This window comes from Symphalangus syndactylus, chromosome 19, assembly GCF_028878055.3.
Source record: "Symphalangus syndactylus isolate Jambi chromosome 19, NHGRI_mSymSyn1-v2.1_pri, whole genome shotgun sequence".
Classification (NCBI taxonomy): Eukaryota; Metazoa; Chordata; class Mammalia; order Primates; family Hylobatidae; genus Symphalangus; species Symphalangus syndactylus.
In genome coordinates this window covers 48806835-48831072 of record NC_072434.2, presented here as the reverse complement: position 1 = coordinate 48831072, position 24238 = coordinate 48806835, and the positions used below count along the sequence as shown (strand labels likewise).

Below are 24238 nucleotides of genomic sequence, written 5' to 3'. Positions count from 1 at the left end.
TTCCACTCTCTGCCTCACACTTTAAGATCTGGCTACATGGTTTTCTGCTCACTCTGTGTCCCTTTTCACCATGGTTAGTGCCTTTATTCCTGCCACCCACTCTTCTTGCAATGTCCTCCAAACCCTATTGCCTGGCTTCACGCTGGTTAGGCACATCTTCTTCCTTCTCTTGGATGCTCCATGCATGTGTTGGCCATTGAGCTATAAATATCTGCCAATAAGTTACTGCTGCTAGACTATCAACTTTATGGGGATGGGGGGTGTTTTATTTATCTTTGTGTTGCTAGCACATAGCATGTGTTGAAAAAAATGGTGAACGAATACATGAAAGAACAAAAGGAATTCACAGTATACTAGGGTGTTTGGGGTCTAGGGATGAAGGATGGAAGGCAGCTAAGTAGCTTAATAATAACAGGTGAGAGAATCTGGGTAAATTTGGGGCTGAGGTGAGAATTAGGCCCTATAGGAGTCCAGTGTAGGGAGTTTACTTGTTGAGTGTGGTGCATGTGGTGAGGAAGCCTGTTTAAAATTATCTCCTCAATGAAATAAAGCAGCCCCTTCTAGGCAATCTTAATTACTCCCTTTCCTGAAAGGATCTATTGCAAATGAAAGGTCATGCAATCTGCCTTCTTGTAAGATCTTCAATTTCTCAGAATACAATGAATTCTCTATTACCTGGAGGAGGGGGTAGAAAGGAGCTTCTTTTTAATTAAATTGTCTCTGCAGCAGAAAGTGACTTTATCCCGTCTTTTGAAGTCTTCCAGTTGTCCTCAGCCTGACTCAAATCACTCTCCTTGAATTCATTGTTACACTAGTGCACGCTGCATTGTGAGTTATAATTTAATGTGAGCGTATCTAATTCCCTAATGAGATGGAGACTCTTTGGGAGTTTATGTTTTTTTCCTGAAATGTTTAATGTCGTGCTTTTGAATTAAGAAGGCCTTCTACATATATTTGTAGACTGGCTGAGTTTTTCCATATATATGTTAAGAACTTTCAAATAATTAGAGCACAGCCTCAATTTCAGAATGCCAGTGATCTTCTCCAGGGCTTCAACTTCCCTGAAAGAACAGCTACTCAGGGCCTATTATTAAATGTTTAAGGTGCCATTTTTTATTAACTTTGAAATAAAAACTGAAATATTTGGAAAATATTGATAAACAAACAAAAAACCCTGAAATAACCCTACTAGTAGTAGTGATAACTACTATTATAATAGTATTTGGAGTATGTCTCTATAGTCTGTCTTCCTTGGCTTTGTGTTTTTGCTTTTCTTTCTCTTTCAATGAATGAGGTCATTTTTTATCACTCATCTGGCAATCTGCTTTCTTCTCCTTAACATCAATAGATATTCATTAAAAGTGATGATGCTGGAGCATTTCTTTTAGGTTCCTGTTTCAACCCTTGACCCATTGTTTTGCCTTGTTTGCCACTGCCTGCCTTTTCTTGATTTCCGTTTGTCTCTCTGGATTGACCCATTATTGTGTTCTGATCTCTGATACCTGCATGCATCTTCATAGTAACTTCCAACTTTTGGGAGTGTCTGCTGTACCCCAGATACTTGTATGTGTTGTACCTGCTTTAAGAATCTCTTTTCGGATAGACTGGATATTTGTAGTCTCCATGTCACAGATGAGGAATTTATTTGGTGTAGAGATTTAGTAATTTATAAAAGATCATGAAGCTTAGATGGAGCCTGAACTTATGTTTTTATACTCAGCACCCCCTCTAGTATGTGAAACTGCCATCTTTAGCTTCAAACTCCTTCTGGAATACTGGTTTTTGGGTGCTGTGTCTAATCAGCTTTCAGCTCTACAATATTCCTTGAAGGGCACCGCAACCCACACCCCTGGGCCAGCATAGTGAATTTTATATTTTTTATTTGAGAGAGAGAGAGAGAGAGAGAGAGACTGTGTGTGTGTGTGTGTGTGTGTGTGTGTTTGAGAAATCAGTTGTGGTTCTTGCTTTCACTCCTTATGGTGAGGAGGTGGCCTACCCCTCACATCTGTTTTCAGCCCCTGTTCCTCAATACCAGAGTTATTTTCTATTAACTCAATGCACCTTTTCTTTGTAATTCTTGTCAATTTTCCCTCCAGCCACCTGCACGGTTTCTGGCTTGCTCTCAGGCTGTGAGTAAGTTCTTTGTATACTTGCTGTTTTCGATAACCTCAGCCCAAGATTTAATGTCAAGGTGGGGGCCCTATTAAAGATGCCATGAATCATCCTGTCTTTGTTTGAAGATTTCCGTGTTGGCAAGTGGGCAGATAGAAGTAGATGTAGGTTTCCCAACCAGATGCACTGGTAGCCGAGATGGGGGCATTCAGCTGAAGTACATTCCTATCATTATTTGGCAAAGAAAGAGCCACTGAGATTAAAAGCATGATCCTTGCTTGTGATCTGGCTTCATCAACGGAATCATAGAGCCTCTGTGTTGGAAAGGGCCTTAAAATCGTCTGCAACTGCACGGCTCGATACTTGAGGGAACTGAGGCAATAGATAAAGAAAGTGATGTAAAGTTATAGAATGCCAAACCTGCAAGGGACTTTTGACATGACCTAACTCTGCGCTCTTATTTTATGGGGGAAGAATAGTAAGGCCTCTAGAAGCTCACTAACACTCCTAATGTGGCACAGCGTGTTACTGCAGAGCAAAGACTCTACTGACCACAGGCCCAGGACAGCGGCCTTGGAGGTGAAGTCACTAAGGGGGATCTGTAGGATATGGCTGGTTACAAGAGCTCGCCTGCTGTCTCCTCCAGGCTGGCTTCCATAGGCCTCTGTTGAACTATCAGTCCAGTGTTCTTGCCTCTTTCCCCACAGCCCTGCGGAGGTCTTCTTCCACCTGACAGATGGTGACTGCCTTCTCCAGAGTGGTAGGAGTGAGGGAAACAGTGAGGGGAAATCAGGAAACAGGAAGCCAGGGAGAGGAGCAAGAGGTGTTGGGGCTGTGCGTGCTGGCTCCGTGCCTTGGTGTTATGGGTTTCTAGAGGGTTTTAACTCTGTAGTAAAGACAGGGCTTGGGGGAATTCTCCCTGTGGTGGGACAGGAGTGTTCTCCACAGCCTTCACAAAGTATTCCCCCCAAGAACTACTCATCCTTCACGGGCTACTTCCATCGTAGCAGTTCAGTCTTCTGCTGTTTCTTCTGGTACTAGCTTATGGATTGGGTAAGGAGAAAGATCAGGTTTGTAAAGAGATCTTTCTGGTCCTTCCAGTAATAAAGCCCCTTGGACAAGGGCCAGGGAGATTCATCTCCCAGAGACTCCTGTGCTCTAGGTGGTGGTAGAGGCTTCCTGCCAGAAGGATCTGAGGCAGAGGACGTGGAGGGTGCCATGCTGGCGTCTCTGTGCATCTGGCAGTGCAACAAAGGACTTCTGTCTGCCCTGCGAGGCTGGGTCGGTAAAACCCACTTCAATTGAAAGCCACCACAGTTTAGCAACTTGATAATTAAAATTCTAATATGTGAATTAAAGAAAACAAGGGGCTGTGTTCCTGCCATATTAAAATACAGCTGCAGTGATTCCACTATTGTTTCCTTTGACAGAGCTGTGGTTTTCCTACACACCTTTGTTTGAGGCTTTGATTCAGATATACTCCCTCGGCTGGTAAGTCCCATGTGTCTACTCACTGGTTAGATGGTGCATGGGGATGATTCTTCTGTGATGTGGAGAATCAAAGATTGTGTCTTCAGGTTATGTGAGGTGGCTAAGTGACATCTCATCAAGAGCAGAGGTAAAATCAAAACTCACGGGAAAGGTACTTCCTGGGCTCCCTTTTTGTTTCCTCAGTGATTTAAAACAATCAAGGCCAAATTGAAGAGAAAAGAGCTGATACCTAGACTTATGGATTGATTTATTTCTGTGAACACTCTGGGAAAATGGCCACTTGTCGCTCTCTGTTATTAATAAAGAGGTCACTTTATCATTAGGCCTTTGAATCTGTATTTAATGGCTAAAGCAGATGGTTATAATTTCTGACTTAGTGTGGCCACCTTATTAATAAAAAAGAACTGATGGAAACAAAAAGGCGTCTTCATTTTTAACTCCAGAAGCATAACACAAATGCTTTCCAGTCTTTCTTTGTGTGGAGAGCAGACCGAGTGACTGCAATAAGATCCTGTTACACATTTTAAAAAAAGACTTTTGCAGAGTGGAGGTAACTTGGTTTGAATCCTTCTTTTGTTAAACTTTAAAAGAACACTATAAATACATGCCCCTTTCCTTGAAGAAGGTGTTTTGAAGGAAGCTTCAGGATTATATTTAAAAGTAAATTAATATTTTAATAACATAAGGAAACTAAAAAACAGCTAATTTATTTCAGATAGTGGAGGCCTGTGGTACTTTCTAAAATTATTCTTTTTGCTTAAACTACTATAAACTGCTTTTTTGGATTTAATTACTAGGCTTAGATGAATGTGCTATGCATCTTATTTTGGTTCTTTTTAAATTCACTTGGAATTTAAAAAAATCAATAATGGCAAAAACTTCTGGTAGTGGATTTCTGCTTGATTTCATCAAGCCTGTATATTCCCCTATAATGGTAAGGAGTTTGAAATCGTGGTTATCATCCTGGAAATTTTTTGTCCCCAAAGGGACAAACCTACGTTTGTGAAGACAGAATGATTTAGAATCTTAATGTACTCAGTAAACCGAGTGAAGAGAGCAGAAAAATGCTGGGAATTCTTCACGTAGGCTCAGAAGAGCTCTTTAATTCACTTAGATACCTAAAGACTTATTGATACGTCAGGCTATGGGCGGCGTCCTGGGGTCTGTTATGGCAGTGAACTCCTGGTCCTTAGCTGACAAGAATGGGATGAGTGGGATGAAGAAAAAACATGGCTCTGAGATAAAGAAAAAACATGGAATGTTAAGGATCTTAAAGTCTTTAAGGGTTTCTTTGCCCACTAGTTTTCAATGTTTTTTAATTAATGATGCCTTTCAGAGCTGTCCATGGGCCCACATTTAGAAGTGGTTTGAATATCAAATTATTAATGGTAATTGTTGTTTTCTGTTTTCATTAACCAAAGGCATGTATAACAACCCATTCAGTTCATTTGTTTATTGATTTGTTCATTTATTCTTCAATATTTAGCTTATATTTACTTTTGGCTTGGCACCATGCCAAGCACAGGGATGCAGAGGAGTTTGTGATGGCCACCAGTCTTGTTTAAAATGCCTGAAATAGGGTCAGGAGCAGTGGCTAACACCTGTAATCCCAGCATTTTTGGAGGCCGAGGCTGGAGGATCACTTGAGCTCAGGAGTTTGAGACCAGCCTTGGCAACATAGTGACACCTCATCTCTACAAAATATAAAAAAAGTTAGCGGGGTGTGGTGGTGTGCGCCTGTGGTCCCAGTACTCCAGAGGCTGAGGTGGGAAGATCACTTAAGCCCAGGAGGTCAAGACTGCAGTGAGCAGTGATGGTACCCCACACTCCAGCCTGAGTGACAGAGTGAGACCATGTCTCAAAAAAAAAAATAAGTAAAATGCTCCAAAACGGTGGATGGATTTTTGTTTTTCCTACCATCTTGGATTCCTGGATATCTAGACCAATTCATTGCTAAGCCACCGTGCTTTGCTTTCTTTTTTAAACTTTGAAATATTTTAAGTATACACGAAAGCAAACAAAAGTGGCAAAACCCGTTTCAGATACAATATTTTTTATTTGTTTCAGATTTTTAAAAGAAATAAAACATTATAGATACAACAAAAGCTCCCAGTGTACCCCTCCTAAATCCTGTCTCTTTTCTTCTCCAGAGATAATCTGTCCTCTAAATGTGATGTCTTTTCATTCTCATGCATGTTTTTATATTTTTGCTCTCTGTGCATAAATGCACTAAGAGTGCTACTAAAAATAGTGCTTTGCCTATTTTAAAATTGTGTATAAATGGGAACTTACTGTACCTGTCATACATCTTGCTATTTTTGCTCAATGTTATGTTTTTGATATTAACCTTGTTAATTTAGGAATTGCATGTTAACCTAAGAAGTTATTTTAGTTGCTGTGCAGTAAGTATGCTATTGTATGACCATTTCACAATTAATGTACCCATTCTCCTGTCTTCATTTTTTGTGTATTATAAACAATGCTGCCATGAAAACTTTGACTTGTCTTTCTGTAAAAATGTGCGAAGTTTTTCTAGGCCAAACACCTAGGAATAGAATAGAGTATACGTGTTTTCGGCTTCCCTAGGTGCCGTAGAATTGCTCTCCAACGGCCTTATGCCAGAGTGAGCTCCTTCCTACAGGATATAAGTTCCTGTTGCTCTTTACCCTTTCTAACTCTTGGTATTGGAAGTATTTTTAGATTTTGCTTATTCAACAGGTATGAGATAAACTGTCACAGTTTGGATGTATAAAGATATGTCAAGTCGAGTAAAGATGTTAGAACAAAGACTGGAGATTTTTTTTTTCCTTTTCCTGCTGTTCTAGCTATATTGTTCTAGCTATATTATAGGGCAGATTTGAGTTTCTGCTTGGGTAGAATTATCCTCGTCAAAGCCTACTTTGGCCCTAATTAGTTTGCTGTACATCCATTGTACACAGAACACATTATGTACATTTCTAAGGAATTGAAGAGACAAAGTCCAAACTTATAGAACCTATGTTGAGGGTGCATAGCAGGAGATACTGGGGCCCAATTTACAGTAGGTTCATTGCACTGGCCAGTGAATTCAGGGACCTTGCTCTCTGTACCAGCAGAGATTGCTGCCTGTATGGCTTTTTGGGGTTTTTTTGTTGTTGTTTGCTTTTTTTTGTTTGTTTGAGATGGAATCCCACTCTGTCTCCAAGCTGGAGTGCAGTGGCACAATCTAGGCCACTGCAACCTCCGTCTCCCGAGTTCAAGCAATTGTCCTGCCTCAGCCTCCTGAGTAGCTGGGACTATAGGCGCGTGCCACCACGCCCAGCTAATTTTTGTATTTTTAATAGAGATGGGGTTTCACCATGTTGGCCAGGATGGTCTCAATTTCTTGACCTGGTGATCCATTAGCCTCAGCCTGCCAAAGTACTGGGATTACAGGCGTGAGCCACCGCGCCCGGCCGCTTTTTGGGTTTTAATGTCCATAAAATGAGAGACTGTGTTACTCATTCCTTCTTCAAGTGCAGATTTTCTTTTCTGCTTTCAAAATTCCATGCTTCGAAGTGGCGTTGACCCTTGGTACTTTAAAACATCTTAAAAATCGCTAATACTTTTTTTTTTTTTTTTTTTTGAGACGGAGTCTCGCTCTGTCGCCCAGGCTGGAGTGCAGTGGCGCAATCTCGGCTCACTGCAAGCTCCGCCTCCCGGGTTCATGCCGTTCTCCTGCCTCAGCCTCTCCGAGTAGCTGGGACTACAGGCGCCCGCCACCACGCCCGGCTAATTTTTTGTATTTTTAGTAGAGACGGGGTTTCACCGTGGTCTCGATCTCCTGACCTCGTGATCTGCCCGCCTCGGCCTCCCAAAGTGCTGGGATTACAAGCGTGAGCCACCGCGCCCGGCCTCTAATACTTAATTGGTATTGAGAACAGAGGAACTTAATGCAGGAGCCACCACTAAGTGAAGAACAGTTAAAAAATGCTAAGAAGTCACCTTCAAAATTCTAATCTAATTAAAATTACGTAAAAAAAAGACCACCATCACTCATGTATAAAGATGACAGGGAAAAATAACAATGAATAGACTGTGGGTGATTATTCCCCTCATTGCCCTATTTTTCTGTTTTCCAAAGCATTTTTAATGGTCATGGAGTAATATTCTTGGAATAAAATAGTAAGCATATGCAAACAATTATAAGCTCATTTGGCAGGAAAATAAGAATGTGATTTACACAAAACATGTGCTGGGCAAAGGGGAGAACACCTGTATATGAAAAATGATTTGTAATGATTTTGTAAATAATCCTATAATCCTTCCTTGGGTTAAGGTTGGTGGATGATAAGTGTTTTTCTTTAGGTTTTGCTGCTGGAAAGATCCAGGGAAGATGGAAGACAAGTAGACTGGCATCTTACCTAAAAGCAGTGGCACAGCAGGTGGTAGAACAATTTGAGCTTTGCTCATTGGGTTTTAAGACCAAAAGAAAAGGCAGAACTAAAGAGATTTTATTCATTAGGTGACGTAGATATTCCTATTCCAAAGGCATATGACAAATCCTTAAGAGTTGAAGTAATCATAATGCCTACCATATATTAAGCATTAAATATACATATATTTTTCAATTCTGGAATAGCTGTGAATGTGGGAATAACTGTACTGACTGACAGGGGAGAGATCAGATAGTTTAAGAAACTTGCCCCGTGTGCACAGCTCATCAGTGGTGCTGCCTGGACTCAGCCACCATCTGATTTACTCTGCTGGGGCATACATGTATGTGTACCCTTGCCCTGGCATACTCTTCCTTTTGTAGAGCTGAAAGCAGCCCCCTGCAGCTTTCCTATATATTTATTCTCATCCTGCTCTCCTGAGCACCCAGCCTTAGAAGTCTGCTCCCTCTTTCACACAACAGCCCTTCCAATCTTCAAAGAGGGCTATCATGTCCATTTCTCCACTTCTCCCCTCTCGGTCTGTCGTCTTGGAAAAGCTCAGAGAGGTGTTTTTATTCACAGATGCCTTGAGAAATTTCATGGTTTTTAGACTCATACTGAGTTTGTCCAGATGTGCCAATATTTGTCTTATATGATACAAATTAATTGTCCAGAAGAGGAAGAAACCTCTGTAGACACTCACTAATGCAAACCAGTTCCTTTGAATATTGATGGAAGGAAAAACACTAAAAAATGAAACAGATCATTTTCACTGGGAGAGTGCAGTTGTTGAATTCACATTCTACTTTTAGGACAAATCTGTAGCATGACAGTTCAGTCTTACCATATGCATTAACCATGGGAAACCCAGGGTGACATTTGTAATAGAGTCCTGCTTTTCTGTAAGGACTTTATACAGATGGAGAAAGTATGATACTCTTATATTTTATTACCAAGTTCTGTGGCCCAGGGTTTACAGCATAAGGTGGCAAATAATTTAGCTCTACTCAGATTTGGAAGAGTAACTATTATTATTATAAGTAAGATTTAAACTTAGGGACAGGTACATACTCTTTAAGGAGAGTTCTAAGACTAAGATGTTGTATCATTATCAGTACCTGGCATAAATATATGTATCTGAGTTCTCTTTGAGAATCATAAGGGAAAAGATGTCTAATATGATTTAACCTCAAGACATTAACAATGATTACACCCATTCCCTGCTCCCAGCATCATAGTCACCAACTGCGGCAACAGCTGCTGCTAATGTTTTTTGAACTCCTGTGGTATGCCTGGTGATGTATTTTGTATCACCTAGCTCATTCTCAAAACTTGAGAGCACGCTACATATACCATAGTAAGTACTATTGTTAGCCTTGTTTTATAGATGAAAAAACTGAGAGGTTAAGTATTCTGCCCAAGATCGTATATAGGTTGGGTATCCCTAATCTGAGAATCCAAAACCCAAAATGCACCAAAATCTGAAACGTTTTGCATACCAACATGATGCTCAAAGGTGCTCCTTGGAGCATTCAGATTTTGGATTTTTGGATTAGGAATGCTCAGCTGGTATAAACAAATGTATATATTCCAGAATCTTGAAGACATCTGAAACATTTCTGATCTCAAGCATTTTGGGTAAGGGATACTCAACCTGTATCTTGTATATAGTAGAGTGAGAGTCTAGCTTATGCTTTGCTCTTATATCTTGTTTCTTTCTTCAGCAAAATAGTCTGTAAGTTGAACATTAAACAGTGCACTGGGGACACAGTAAGGAATCTTTCATTGCCAATGGAGTATGAATGAAAAGTTTCCAAATATGAGATTTCCTTAGTGAAACACTATTTTTAGGAAAACTATTAAACCAAGGCTTATGATAAAGGATCATTCCACATCCAAATATACCTCTCCCATATTATCATAATTCTCTATTAAAATCACAGCTGAAATTCGTTCACTCTAAGAGATGGATAAAAACTATACGGTTTCATGTAAAGATCACCAGCTTCCCAGAACTAGGATGATGGGAATTTTAACTAATGCTGCTGTGACTGTGGCCTAGCCTCTTACTCTCTCTGGATCTCAGTGGGACCATCTGTAGAATGTGAGCATTGACCTCTGTGATAATGAATGTTCCTTCTAGCTTTGTATATTGCATAGTGCATGACTGCTAGCTTCAGGAAAAATAAAATGTTTTCAATGGAAATATCAGATCACCAACCTGATTCCAGTGAATTTTTTTTTATTCACTGAGGCTTTATGTCATATAAAAATATGTAACGTATTACTGCTCTGCTGCCCATCTATTTAAGGCATTCTTCAATCGACTTGTCAGGGCTTATCTAAACCTTAGCACCACTTAGGTGTGGCTGATTGCTTGGCAGGAGGAGGTTCCTGCATTTTCTTTCTCTTGTGTATTAGTGAATTGAAATCAAGGGAAAAACTGCTTGGCTTTCTGCTTCCTTCCATGGTAGGTAGACTTTTCTACATATTTTCCAGCAGTTCTTTTTGACAGCCAAGTCTGGAAACAGGGCAGGATGGAGGTTTTACAAATAGGTGACAGTTGTTTGTCTCATGAATTTCTTCTATTTCCTTTCCCTAGTGGAGTTAACTGCCTCCTTCCTACAACAATCTGAACGTACTTCCATCACAGAGTATCTAGCAGTGTGAGCAATAGCCATTTCTCTCTTTTACCTCTTCTGGATTCTAAACCCATCATAGGTAGAAATAGAACATGTCTGTGCTTAGATAGTATCTGGCACATACAGATTGCTCAATTAATGGTGAATGAATGAATAAAGAAGAAAAAGTGATGAAAAAAGAAAAACTACAGTTGTATCTTGGTATCTGTGGCACATTCCTTCCAGGACCCTGATGGATGCCAAAATCCTTGGATGCTCAAGTCGCTGATATAAAATGGCATAGTGTTTGCATCTAACCTACATACATTCTCCTGTATACTTTAAATTATCTCTAGGTTACTTATAATACCTAATATAATATAAATGCTATGTAAATAGTTGTTACACTGTATTTTTAAATTTGGATGTTTTTATTATTATTTATTTACTTATTTTTCCAAATATTTTTGATCTGTGGTTGATTGAATCCATGGGTGTGGAACCTGGGGATATGGAGGGCTGACAATATATACTAATGAACAATGAACACTACTTCGGATTATATGAAAATATCCATTTATGAAATGGACAATTCAAATGTTTCCTCTTTGACTATTCTTTTTTTTTTTTTTTTTTGAGATGGAGTCTCGCTGTGTCGCCCAGGCTGGAGTGCAGTGGCGCAATCTCGGCTCACTGCAAGCTCCGCCTCCCGGGTTCACGCCCTCTTTGACTATTTGTAACCTGACCTCCCAACTTGAAGTAATCTGTTCCTCTCCTCTAAACAGTTATGTGTACTATGTGTTTGGTAATTAATTATGTACTGACTCATGACATTTGTTTCTGTTCTTATAATACTTTTTGCTTTTCAAATACCTTATGACTTTGTTTTTTATTACAATTTGTTTTCCCATCAAGATTGTAAATTCTTGGAGGCAAGGGCAATTATTAAATACTATATTTGATACTTAATTCTCTCCTCTCCTTTGGGGGCTCCAGTTACATGTATATTAGGCCAGTTGAAGTTGTTCCTCAACTCACTGATTCTGTTTATTTTTTTAATTCCCTTTTTCCCTCTGTATCTTATTTTGGATAGTTTTGATTTTTGTGTTTTCAAGTTTACTAATATTTATCCTCTGCAATGTCTAATCTGATGTTAATCCCATCCAGAGTATTTTTCAGTGCATACATTGTAGATTTCACCTCTAGAAGTTTGATGTAGCTCTTTTTTTTTTTTTTTTTTTTTTGAGACGTAGTCTTGCTCTGTTGTCAGGCTGGAGTGCAGTGGTATGATCTTGGCTCACTGCAACCTCCACCTCCCCGGTTCAAGCAATTCTCCTGCCTCAGTCTCCCAAGTAGCTGGGACTATAGGCGCACACCACCACGCCCCACTAATTTTTTTTTTTTTTTTTGTATTTTTAGTAAAGACAGGGTTTTACCATGTTGTCCAGGATGGTCTTGATCTCTTGATCTCGTGACGCACCCACCTTGGCCTCCCAAAGTACTAGGATTACAGGTGTGAGCTACCACACCCTACTGATGTAGCTCTTTTTCATATCTTCAGTGTCTCCACTTACTTTTTGAACTTAGGGAATATAGTTATAATAACCATTTTAATGTTCTGTCTGCTAATTCTAACTAACATCTGTGTCAGTTTTGATTGTTTTTTTTTTTTTCCACTTCATCAGGGGTTATATTTCCCTGCTTTGTGAATGCCTGGTAATTTTTGATTAGATGCCAGACATTGTGAATTTTCATTGTTGGGTACTGGCTATTTTTGTATTCCTGTAAATATTTTTGAACTTTGTTCTGGGTTGTGTTTAAGTTGTTTAGAAGCAGTTTGATCCTTTTGGAAAGTCTTGCTTTGAAGATTTGGAAGACTGAAATAGTTGTACTTAGTCTAGAACTAATTATTCTCCATGACGGAGAAAACATTCTTCTATGTGCTCTCCTTGTTGCCTGGGGAATCATGAGGTTTTCCAATCTGGAAATATCTTTTTGGATATTTCTTTCCCCAGTGTTAGGTTGTTGCCACACATGTATGCACTGATCAGCACTCTGCTGAACACTTGAGGAGGAATCTCTGTGGCTCTTTCTGCAGCTCTCTTTTCTCTGATACTTGGCCGTGCAAACTCTAGTTGCCTTGGTCTCCCTGGACTGTTAGCTCAATTCATTCAACTCAGGCAGTTCACTGAGCTCTGCCTGAGTTCTCCCTTTCCTCCAGACACCTTGAGCTGGAAATTCTCTCAGGCAGTAAGCTGGAGGACTCGTAGGATTCGTTTCATTTGCCTTCCTTCTTCCAGGGATCACTGCCGTTTACTGACTATTATCCCAGTCTTGACAATTATCCTGTTACTCCAACTTGGCCAGAAATGGAAGTGATACATTTTATTCTTTCTGTCTGAAATAATCCTCCATCCCTAATGTTTAAAAACTGCCATCCTTGACTCCATGTGACTGTGTTAGGAGCCCTTTCTGTGGTCTCCCGTCATACCTGTGCTTACAATAACTTAGTGCTGCACTCCTCTCCCTGCGTTGTTCTTGCATTTTTTTTTACCCTCTCTTTTCTTGTTAGATTTTGTTTCCTTGAGGACAGGAAATGTCTTTAATCTTGGGATTTCTAACACCTAACATAGACTCAGGTGTGTAACAGTTGCTCAATAAGTACTTGTTGAATGAATGAATGAATGAATAAATAGGATTCAGTTTTCAAAGTATCTGTTGTTGAACAACTTTCAGAAGTTTTTTTTTTTTTTTTTTACAGAAATGAGATTAGATATGCATCTTCCTATATGCAATTGAAATCTCTCTTAAATTTCTAGATAATCACTTGTTGTTGATGGCTTGGACATGGTTTTTACCTATTTATTTTTTGTAGCCTCTCCTTAGAAGGTGTTAATAAAAGCCACCTAGTTGATGCTTGAAATAACACGTGGAGGTAAAGGGACCAAGAACAGAATAGCCATATTCTATAAACAAACAAAATGAAGACTAACTTTTAGGTATCTATTTTATGATTGACCCTCAGGTGTGGTATATCCCAAGTCTGCCAGGAGGTTGTTCTTATCTGAAGTGCCTTTTCCATTTTGGATGTACTTAGATGCCTTTTATCCAGGTAGATTCAGATGGTCTGCAAATAGCTCTATGGATTTGGTATTGGGAAACCTCATGGTTCCTCAGGCATGTGGAGAGCACATAAAAGAGTGTTTTCTCTGTCAGGGAGAATAAATAGCTGTGAGTCGTGCATTCTTATCAACTGGAGACAATTGACAGTGGATATGTGCCACTAGAGTTATGGTCAAGTGCAAGTTCATACTATATTTGGATCTTTAAGAGTCGGTAGAATGAACCATATTTGGTAAGCCTCTTAAGACTGTCTTGCTCCATTTCCTCAGCAGCTCTTGGTTACCAAAGGTGACTCTGGAGCCCCGCCTCCAAGTCCCCATCCTGTGCAGTTGGCGTGATGGAAATGGCTTGAGGTTCTTGTTCTTTCAGATTCAGTGTTTTCATCTGTGCGTAGGATATAAGTAGGATAAGATGTAATTTGTCAGGTTGCTATGAGGAATAAATGAAGTAATAAATGTTAGTTGCCTATCACAGTTTCAGGCACATGGGAACCGTCTCCCCATTCCCCCAAACTTAATTGAAAAGATAGCCATCAGCCTCTGAAGTTGAATTGTGCTGAGTGGTTACTAATATTAAAGACATATGGAGTTATTGTATCTGTATCTTTCACTTATCAGCTTTTCCTTGAAGGTTTAATGTGTTTTCCTTTGCTTTTAGGCCCCATGCTTATTTTCCTGAAATGGTGTCTTCTTGACTTAAAGTACAATCTTTGCTTTTTTGTTCTTTTTTCACTGCTCTTGCCTGGTGATCAAGTTGTTTAAAGACATCTCCATCCTTCCCTGTCCTTCCCCTTTCAAATCTATGGCCCAGACTGGAGGTGGATTTAACTAACAACACCACTTTGCATTAGTTAAGTAGAGTGGAATTTCTCATTCTACCTCTCAGCTATTGATGAAACCTTTCCCTGATGCACAAATTAAGAGTGGGTGTATTTTGCATATTTTCCTAGAATGACACAGTGATTCTGTGGCTAAACCAAGATTAGACCCTACCACTTAAAAAAATCTGACTTTTTGCTTAAAGCGTAAACTGTGTTGCTTCTAAAACTACTAGTTGAATTTAACTTTCAAGTGTACTTTGTATTTAAATCTGATGATAGTGTTGTTTTTCCTTTTGTCTTGTTTAGATGAGGGTATTTTCTTCACTTCCCTGACCCCTAGTGCCTCAGTGACCTAGGCAGCAAGTTTTTTGATGCTGTCCAGAATGCTAATTAAGATATTTATTCTCTTTGGCCTTATTGTTTATGATACTTGTAATTATGTCTATTAGATGGTAATCTCTGTTATCTCCTGCTATACTAAGTTTAGTACTCTGCACATAAAGAAATGTGTGAGTATGTGAATGTATACTCACACGTTTGAATAAATGTGAATAAATCAATATATTTATATAGTTACTGATTTAAATGTGTTCCGTCTTGGGATGTGAGATGGGATAATTGAATAAGAAATTAGCCTGTGTATGTTAAGGTAGTCAAAGTTTTTATGGTACCTTTGTACAAACTGCCCCTTCTGTTGTGTGTGTGCTGACCCACGTCATGATGCTCAGCATGACTGAAGGAGTCCTGGTGTGTTTCTGTCCTCACTTGCTCCCTGGGTTGGGCGCCCCTCTGCAGGGTACAACCAACACAGTTGTATGAAGACCCTCTGACTTTCATTTTCTGGCTGGCTGGGGGTTTTGGTGTTGAGTGCTTTTAAGGAAGACAGTCACCTTATATCCTACTCAATGTTTTCTTGAAGTGCAGGCCCTGTGAAGATGAAGATCCCCTATTGTATTTTGGGGACACTTTTGTGATCTGTCTCTCCAGAGTCTGATTTAATGAAAATATGTACCTCCCTCACCACATTCTGCAAAGCTTATTTGAGTTTTTAAAATTTAATAGTAAATATGTTAGTACATGTTGATTCTAGTGCCCAGCACATAGTTTCTGCTCAATACTTAGCTATAATTATTAGTTTATTTAAATTGCCTTAATCGTTCATGCAATAAGCAAATGTCCCCTCTGTAGGCTCTTCTCCAGATCTGGGATACAGACATGGGTAAAGCTTGGAGCTTGTGTATAAGCAGCAGGGTCAATCACCTGCCAGTTCACTGGAGAGATGCCATGCTTGGAGGGTGGACTGACTGTAAGGTCCTCCCAGTTGCCAGACTCTAGGCTTCTAATGTGCCCTCCCTCACTGTACAGCTGGTCAATGCATGACACTAGAAAGTGCAAAGGCTTCAGTGTTGGATGAGTGTGGATTTGAATCCCAGCTGTGTTGTGGACTAGCTCTGAGCTTCAGTCTCTTCCTCTTAAAATGGGAATAATAGGGTAGTTGCATGTGTCATTGTTAACTAGGCCCTGGGCTAAACTCTTTACTCTTGTGATTTTATGAAATCCTCAAATAGCCCTGTGAGGTGTATCTTGTTAATATCTGTATTTTATAGATGAGGAGCCTGAGGCACAGAAGGGTGAAGAAACTGGCCTAAGTGGTAGAGCTTTTCACTGAACCCAGGCCTATTAGAGAGCAGAGGCCACATTCTTCACTGTTATGTAGTGTCATGCTATGTTATCGGTCCAGACATGTTACGATTCCTGGCACACAGGATCAGAGCAAATAGTAGCTATTATTCTTATTACTATTATTGTTCTAAAATTCAGGCCTTTCTTCACCACACTGACACTGAGTAATATATGTTGTAGCTGTTCAATAAAATTTTATTGGATTTAATTGGTTATGAATTTTATGTGTGGGAAAGTGGTTAACTTTCCTATCTGTAAGGAGAAATGCTCAATAGAATATCTTAAAATGGGGGAAGTTATGAAAATATAAAATAACAACCAGAGAGGCAAACCAGTTTATGAGGTTCTGTATTAGAAAGCTGGAAAGAAGTTTTTAATAAGAAGAATGGAGGCCGGGCGCAGTGGCTCACACCTGTAATCCCAGCACTTTGGGAGGCCGAGGTGGGCAGATCACGAGGTCAGGAGATCGAGACCAGCCCGGCCAACATGGTAAAACCCCATCTCTACTAAAAATGCACACACAAACACACATACACACACACACACACACACACACACACACAAAATAGCCAGGTGTGGTGGCATAAGCCTGTAATCCCAGCTACTCAAGAGGGTGAGGTAGGAGAATTGCTTGGACCTGGGAGGTGGAGGTTGCAGTGAGCAGAGATCACGCCACTGCACTCCAGCCTGGGCAACAGAGCAAGACTCTGTCTCGGAAAAAAAAGAAAAGAAGAAGAATGGAAGGGTACAGTCTGGTGGTAGACACCATTTTGAAAATATTCTGGCTAGCAAATAGTGTTTTTGAGTAAAAGAAATAGACATGACACATCAGTTATGTGGCCATCCCTTATAACAATGATGAACAGATAGGAGGGTGTGCAATCTTTAAAGTTTAGAAACAAATTTGTCCTTCTGACATCCTTCTCTTCTCTTGACACACGGTTGGTAATGGCCAAGATTCTGTTTTGCCTGATGGAGTTTTGAGTGAATTAAATTAGGTTGTCTTGAAAATAGCTGGGCCAGAAAATAAAAAGGTTTTCTCTCTTTGGAAAGGGGCTTTATTCCAGGGAAGAACACAGCTGTCCAGGAGGAATCTGGGACTGTTGAGTCCAGAAACTTTGATCCTTCTCCACCCTTTCCCCAGTGTTTCACCAGCAGATAAAGAATGTTATTAAAGTCTGTGATGAAACAAAGCTGCACACTGAGACGTGGCTGCCAGAACTTTTATTTTTATGGTTCTCTTGAGTTTAGGGAGAAATAATTAAATGTTGCAAATGTAAAAATTGGGAATAACATTTTCCATTTTGCCAATAGTCATTCCTTTGGTTTTCCCTTGGATTTTATTTATTTATTTCTCCTTTTGGGCATTGCTCTGTCATAGCCTGCGTGAGTGTTGTGTCTCTAGGAAGGCCAGAACACCAGGTTTGGATGTTACATAGCCAAGAACATTGTGTAGCAGTGCCTGGTTTTGCCACAAGACAGGTCTGTAGGAAATACCACTGCCAGTGCAGCCGAGCACGTTGAACTGACTGTGCTCAGGAATACTTCACCAGTAGGCTTACTGGAAGGTATGTCTTTCTGCATCCGTGATTTGCAGAGGGGCATATGATTGCCTTGCTGTTGGAAACATAGGAAATATGGTTTTTGGAGATTCTACTTTGAAATAATGGTACTCTTCAGTGCAGTGGGAAACTACAGTATCAGGATGTTAAGAAGGGGTTCAAAAGATTTTAGGAAATCTTGAAAGATAAATGCCCATTCCAACTGAGCCAGTAGGTCAGTCTTCTTAGGGTTTCTGTGATAATATAGGACTTTAGAGTGGAGACGCCTTTCCTGACAAGTCTAGGGTTGATTTTATGTATTTGCTAAGATTTATTAAAATAAAAAATGGCATGTTCTGTAGGGAAAAATAATATTAATGGTATTTTAATTAAGCTTAAGCAATAAATAATGGTTATCACATAATTTTCATTTATTATTCTTTACCTTAATTCAGGGTCTTTCTTACTGTGAAGTTTCAATAAAATGCTTAGAAATACATTTTGCTGGCCAGGCGCAGTGGCTCATGCCTGTAATCCCAGCACTCTGGGAGACCGAGGCGGGTGGATCACTTGAGCTCAGGAGTTCGAGACCAGCCTAGCCAACATGGTGAAACCCTGTCTCTACTAAAAATACACAAAATTAGCCAGGTATGGTGGCACATGCCTGTAATCCCAGCAACTTGGGAGGCTGAGGCAGGAGAATCGCTTGAACCCAGGAGGCAGAGGTTGCAGTGAGCCAAGATCATACCACTGTATTCCACCCTGGGAGACGGAGTGAGACTGTCTCAAAAAAAAAAAAAAAATACATTTTGTTTTATTGCAGGCAGGATACATTTCAAGAGGCTTACTTCACCTTCTCTGTCTGATCTATCCACCAAATATCTTGGCTTTGTATTTCCCATAACCCATCTGATCTTCATGTAGCTGTGAAAGAAGTATATCTTTGAAAGTAGAATTTTGAGTAAAGAAACCTGAGAGTTAGGGAGAGATGACCAGGTTCCATGGCTCCTTGTTAATTTCACCTTCAAGCCATGTACTGCCTCTTCTTGGGCCCTTGATCTACTGCTGAGCATATGTTTTTCTTTCTTGGTGTGAATTCTGCCTCTCGGTATAGGTGGTACTTGTTAATTTAACTCTGACATAAACATGGGAACATTGCGCCTCAGTGTTGTTGTCTGTAAAATGGGGTTATAAGGTATTTCCTGACCTACTTAAGATTACCGTGAGGATTAAGTGATCATGTACGAAGAAGACTTTTAAAAATTAATACTGGAGTATAGTATAAGCATAGTGACATACAATGAATTATAATCAATAATAAATTGAATTTCACTTTGTGACCTCATAAAATTTGATTCCTTTCAGTTCTATCAAGGACAGCATCTTGCCTAATCACTTTTTTTTTTTTTTTTGGTAGAGAAGTTAGGTGCTTGTCCAATATCACAAAGCAAGTTAGGGTAGAGGTAGGGCAAAAGCCCTGATCTCCTGACTCCCACACCAGCAGGATTCTTAGTTGTGATTTCTGCCTTGCTTTACCACTTGGGTCATCTTTCAGTGAAGGAGGTAACTATCTCCTTTCTTGAGTTAAAATGATACTTTAGTAGAAGCAAAGAACGCTATCACTGTAGTTCTTTTCAGCCTTCATTTGCTGTCGGCTTCTGTGTCTAGGCGTGCTGAGCTGGCATGAAGCTGACAAGTATGATAGATTCTGGCCTCTAAGGGGCTGTCAAGTCTAGTGAAAGGAGGTAAATGAGTAAACAGATAGACACTTGTGAGTCTGAGTTTCTGGTGCTAGTACTTACACACAGGGTCTCTCTGGGCAAGTCATGCCTGTGTTTGGGCTCAGGTTTCCCAGCTGCACATTGAGGTCCTGGACTAGATGTACAGAATGATCACGATCACTGAGGTCCCTTCTAATTTGTCAACATCTGTGGGTCTGTGATAATCCAAAGCTGTGTGCTCGCCAGCTGAAACTGAAATGAAGGAAAGCGGTTAATTTGTTTCACAAACTGAAATGAAGGAAAGCTATTAATCTGATGGTGTATTTTTCTTTATTTGTGATATGTTTCACAGACTACATTTTCCAGCATTCAACACTGCCATTGTTTTGTAGTGTGTTGGAACATAGATGGCGATACTTGTTCAGTTAACCAAATGGTCAACTTTGCAAAAATAGTAGAAGTGGACATCTCATGATGGTTTAATACAGGACACAAAAATCAATGCTAGCATTAACTACTATTCTCAGCCTTTCTGCAGTGTTTTTCTGTTAGGAACCTTTATATTAAACCAGCTTCTTTTTTTCCTAAAAGGGACCATAGAATAATAGCAGCTAGCATTTATTTGGTGTTTTCCTGTGTGATAGGTAAGTGTTGTTTTAAGTGCTTCCCATATAAAAATTCATGTAATCTTTACAACATTTTGAAGTAGGTATTATTATCATTCCTATTTTAGAGATAAGACAACCGAGGTACAAGAAATTAAGTAAAACTTATTCAAGATTACACAGCTATTAAGAGATGGAGGCAGGATTCAAACTCAGGCAGTCAGCCTCAGGCAGCCTCATGTTTCATGGCTGGACCATCGCCTAAATGAAAGCTGCTCACTCTCAGCCTATTAAGAACTTGGAGAAACTGGCCTTGTTATGATGCCACAGGCTAAGAAAGCAGTTGTATCAGCTTACTTGTGGCTCTAAACTTGGCCAGATCCTCAAGTCTAAGGATTCTTACTATGCACAGGTGTTCTCAGTCTGGATTCATGTCTCAGGCGACTCATGAACCCTTGGAAATTGTGTGCCAAATGCATTTATGTGTCCATGTGTGTTGTGTTGGTATGACGGGGGGTAGGCGGCTTGATGGTTTTCTGCACAGTATCAGCGGAGCCTCTACTCTGTCACGGGCAGGATCCTAGCTGTGCAGGCGTTTGTCAGCCCAAATCTAAATCAAGATTCTGGGCTGGGAGTTAGGATATAGCTCCCCATTGAACAAATGAGTGGCTATGGGAACCTGGAAGAACCAGGCTTTCCAAATGTCCTCCCACCCCTTGGAACTCTGCTGCTGTGGAGCAGTTGTACAATGTCCTTTTCTGTCTTTGAAGCTTTCCAAGTTTTTCAATCTTTTTTTTTTTTGCCTCCAAATTTTGGAACCTCAAAATTTCAAGGTTGGTTGGTTGGTTTGTTTGTTTATTTATTTATTTATTTATTTATTTTTCCTTTTGTTTTACCTTCTCCTTTCTGGCTTTGTTCAGAAATCAGGTATCAATAAGCTTTTTATTACTCATCCAATCTGTGAGTTCAGTTTCCCATTTAACTTTTATGAATGTTTTCTTTGTTAAGATGGGTCCTTTCAAACCCCTGTAAAGAATGTTTCACTATATACAAATATAAAAACAAAGTGTCAAAACTAGAAAATCCAACTGGAAACACAAACATACATATACATTTTTCCCTAGACAATTTAGCTTCATAGAAATTGAGTGCATCTGCAAGGGATTTTTTTTTAAATGTTATTGGTAGTTTTGATATTTGTATTACCTGTTTGGTCCTAGTCTTTATAGTAGATTACTCTAGGTAGGTCTTTTTAGGACTGAAAATAGGTCACACATATCATACTGGTCCCAGTATTAGAGAGACGATAAAATTCTATTACAAAGTAATTTTGTCATGTTTTGGTCTAAATGAGTAATACAACTAGCATGTCCAGTGTCATTTTTGCTGTACTCTGGAAAACTTTTACCATCTATCTCATCCTTATATACTGCAACAAACTTCTGATACTATTTCAATTGCAGTTCAGGCATTGCCCTCAACACAGGCTTAAGTTCAAGTCTCAGCTCTGTTACTTACAAACCGTATGACTCTGGGCAAGTTTATTTAATTTTGTGGAGTCCTTTTTTTTCCATACAAGGGGAAAACAATAATTACATGTTGCTCAAAGGGTTATGAGGAGTGAGGTCAGGCATGTTTATATGTTTCACTCTGGCCTTTTGCAGAGGAAGCACTTGATAAATGATGCTCGTGTTACTGATTGTCATCGTCATCATTAATATGTGTAATATGCTAGGTACAGTGCTTGGCACATAGTGGGCACTAAACAAATATTTTATTGGATTTGATTGTACATAGCGCTTGTGACTGAATCAGAGGTTGCCAGGGGTAGTTTTTTGCTCAGTAGATTAACAAGGAGGAAATTGTTGAACAGAATAACTGATCGCTCTACCTTTAAGTCAACAAATTTCATAGTGAAGCGGTCTTGAATGCAAGTGATGAAATGTGGCAAGTCTGGTGGAGAAAAAAACCCAACAAACTTGAAGCTGTTTTAAAGAGTAGCAGTTGCCTAGTCACCCCAATTGCTGAAATTTTCCTTCTCTTCCTTGAATGAGGAGTAGAGAGGGGCAGAAAGGTTACTGGTCATGTTCATTAATTTTCTTTCAAGAACTGCCACATGTCACCAGTGGTGCCCCCCCCCAGCACCAGTGCTGTTTGGCGGTCCTCTCTTTGCCCCAGAGAAGCCAAAATGTTAAATTGGTGGAGCTTACTAGATCTGACAGAGAAATTCTTCACGTCTGGCCTGGATGTCTAAGTAAATTTGGTGTACTTCTTGTGGTCCGGGGCAAATGCTGGAAGCTATTAGAATTCTGAACAAAACCCTCCATTCAAAGACTGCTCGTTTCCTGCTGGGGTAATCCAAGTATCAAACATTAAGAAATATGGGCAAGGCAAATGTGGCTGCTCAATGCAAAACCCACCAAGGTGTCTACGACATCTCCCCAAATGACTTGGAATGTTACTTCCACTTGATCATCTTGAATAAGTGGTTTCTTTTGAAAACAAGAGCTCTACTTTTCCTACACCAAGTATAGATGAGAATTGGCTGAATTTCCTCTTGTCAGTCAAATTTAGGAGAAGAAAGCTTTCCTCCTTCCCTTGAAGTCCTAGGGACCTAGACTTTTTTTTGGTTTTGTTTTATTTTGTTTCATTCTCCTTTCCTTATACATTTCCTTCTGAAATAAAAAAAAGTATCTTTCATTAGATATAGTTGTGGATCTATTGTTTTAGACTAGGCCTGCTCAGTGGCTGGAAACGATTTTATTAAGAGGGCTTTATAGAAAAGCTTTGGTTTATCTCATGAACTATCTGAGTTTGTCATAAATTGTTTCCTTTCTGTACAGAAAGTTATTTTCTGTGAAATTCCAGGTGTTCTTTTACATGGACTTGGAAGGAATAGATCTGATAGTCCAGGTTTTTTTTCCCTAAGAAGAATATGTTCTTGTGATAGATTAATTGAGGATGAAATCAGATAACATAGGTAAAATCACTGGGTAGGCATAGTGAAAACCATTATTTTAATTAATCTAGCTACAGTGTTTGTACAGCCAGCTATGCAGCTGAAGGCTGCCATGTAGTAGCTGCTACACTGTTTGGCTCCTGTACTTATACTGTATGGGGACCTCTTTCTTAGACAGTCTCACCCCTGCTGGACTGGAGAACAGGGACAAAGCCTTGTTCATCAGAGTATTCCTAGTGCATTCCACTATAATAGACACATAATTAATACTTTTAAAAAATGAACAAATGAATAAGACATTTGTACAAAATTTGAGGGTTAGACCAGGTGGTTTCACAAAACAAAGCGCTCACGGAGGTTTATTGGCCTTCCTCCTATGTCTTTGACCTTTTCCTTAGCTTGTGTCTATGCTGCGTTTCCTGTCTACGAGATGGTGGAGATGGCGAGTCCAGTTTTCTTTCATCATGAAAGGATTCAGCTCCATTACTTAATAGTCCCAGTCCTGTTCCTTTCCTCCTAGAATCTGTGTATGAGATGTGAAATCCATGAAAAGATAATGTTGAATGGGAAAAAATTAACCTATTTTGATGACTTTTAAGGAGTTCTAACTGTGCATGATAGCAGGCGACTCCCTTGTCAGTAGGCAGCAGGCCTGTGTTATGTCAGGGGTAACGAGGTGGTTCACTTGTGGAGAGTTTTCTGTCTTTTCTTCCAAGTTATGCTGACCTTGCCGACGAAAATATTCCCCATCTAATAAAAGTCAGAGCAAATTTATGGGCCTGCCCCTGACCACTTGTCCTTTATCCTTTAAAAGAAAAAATAAATCTAGGATAAGATCTATAGGTTACTGTTGGACCATGGAAATGATGGGCAGAGGCCAAATATCCCACCTTCCTTGGTCTGCTTCTTTTTTCCTGATTCCGGCTGTCTGGGCGATGCTGAAGCTTGTGGCATGAGGGTTACTGCCGAGCATGGTCATGTCATTAGTTCTCTTTGGAAACAAGCTGTTGCTCTCCCTGCCTGGAGGGCCACACGCCTTGGCACCACACTGAAGAGATCCCAGGCGTGGCTGGAGTGAAGCTGCTAATGAAAAAGCAGCCATGGCAGGTCAGGACGAATCAAGCAAAAAGGAGGACATTCTGTAATTAAAGGTTCAGAGAACTACTAG

General features: G+C 39.9%; 1 protein-coding gene across 2 annotated transcripts in view; it reads left to right on the top strand.

Moving 5' to 3' along the window:
* ROR1 (receptor tyrosine kinase like orphan receptor 1) overlaps window positions 1-24238 on the top strand; it is a 410747-nt gene that overhangs the window by 70642 nt on the left and 315867 nt on the right. The window lies entirely within an intron of this gene.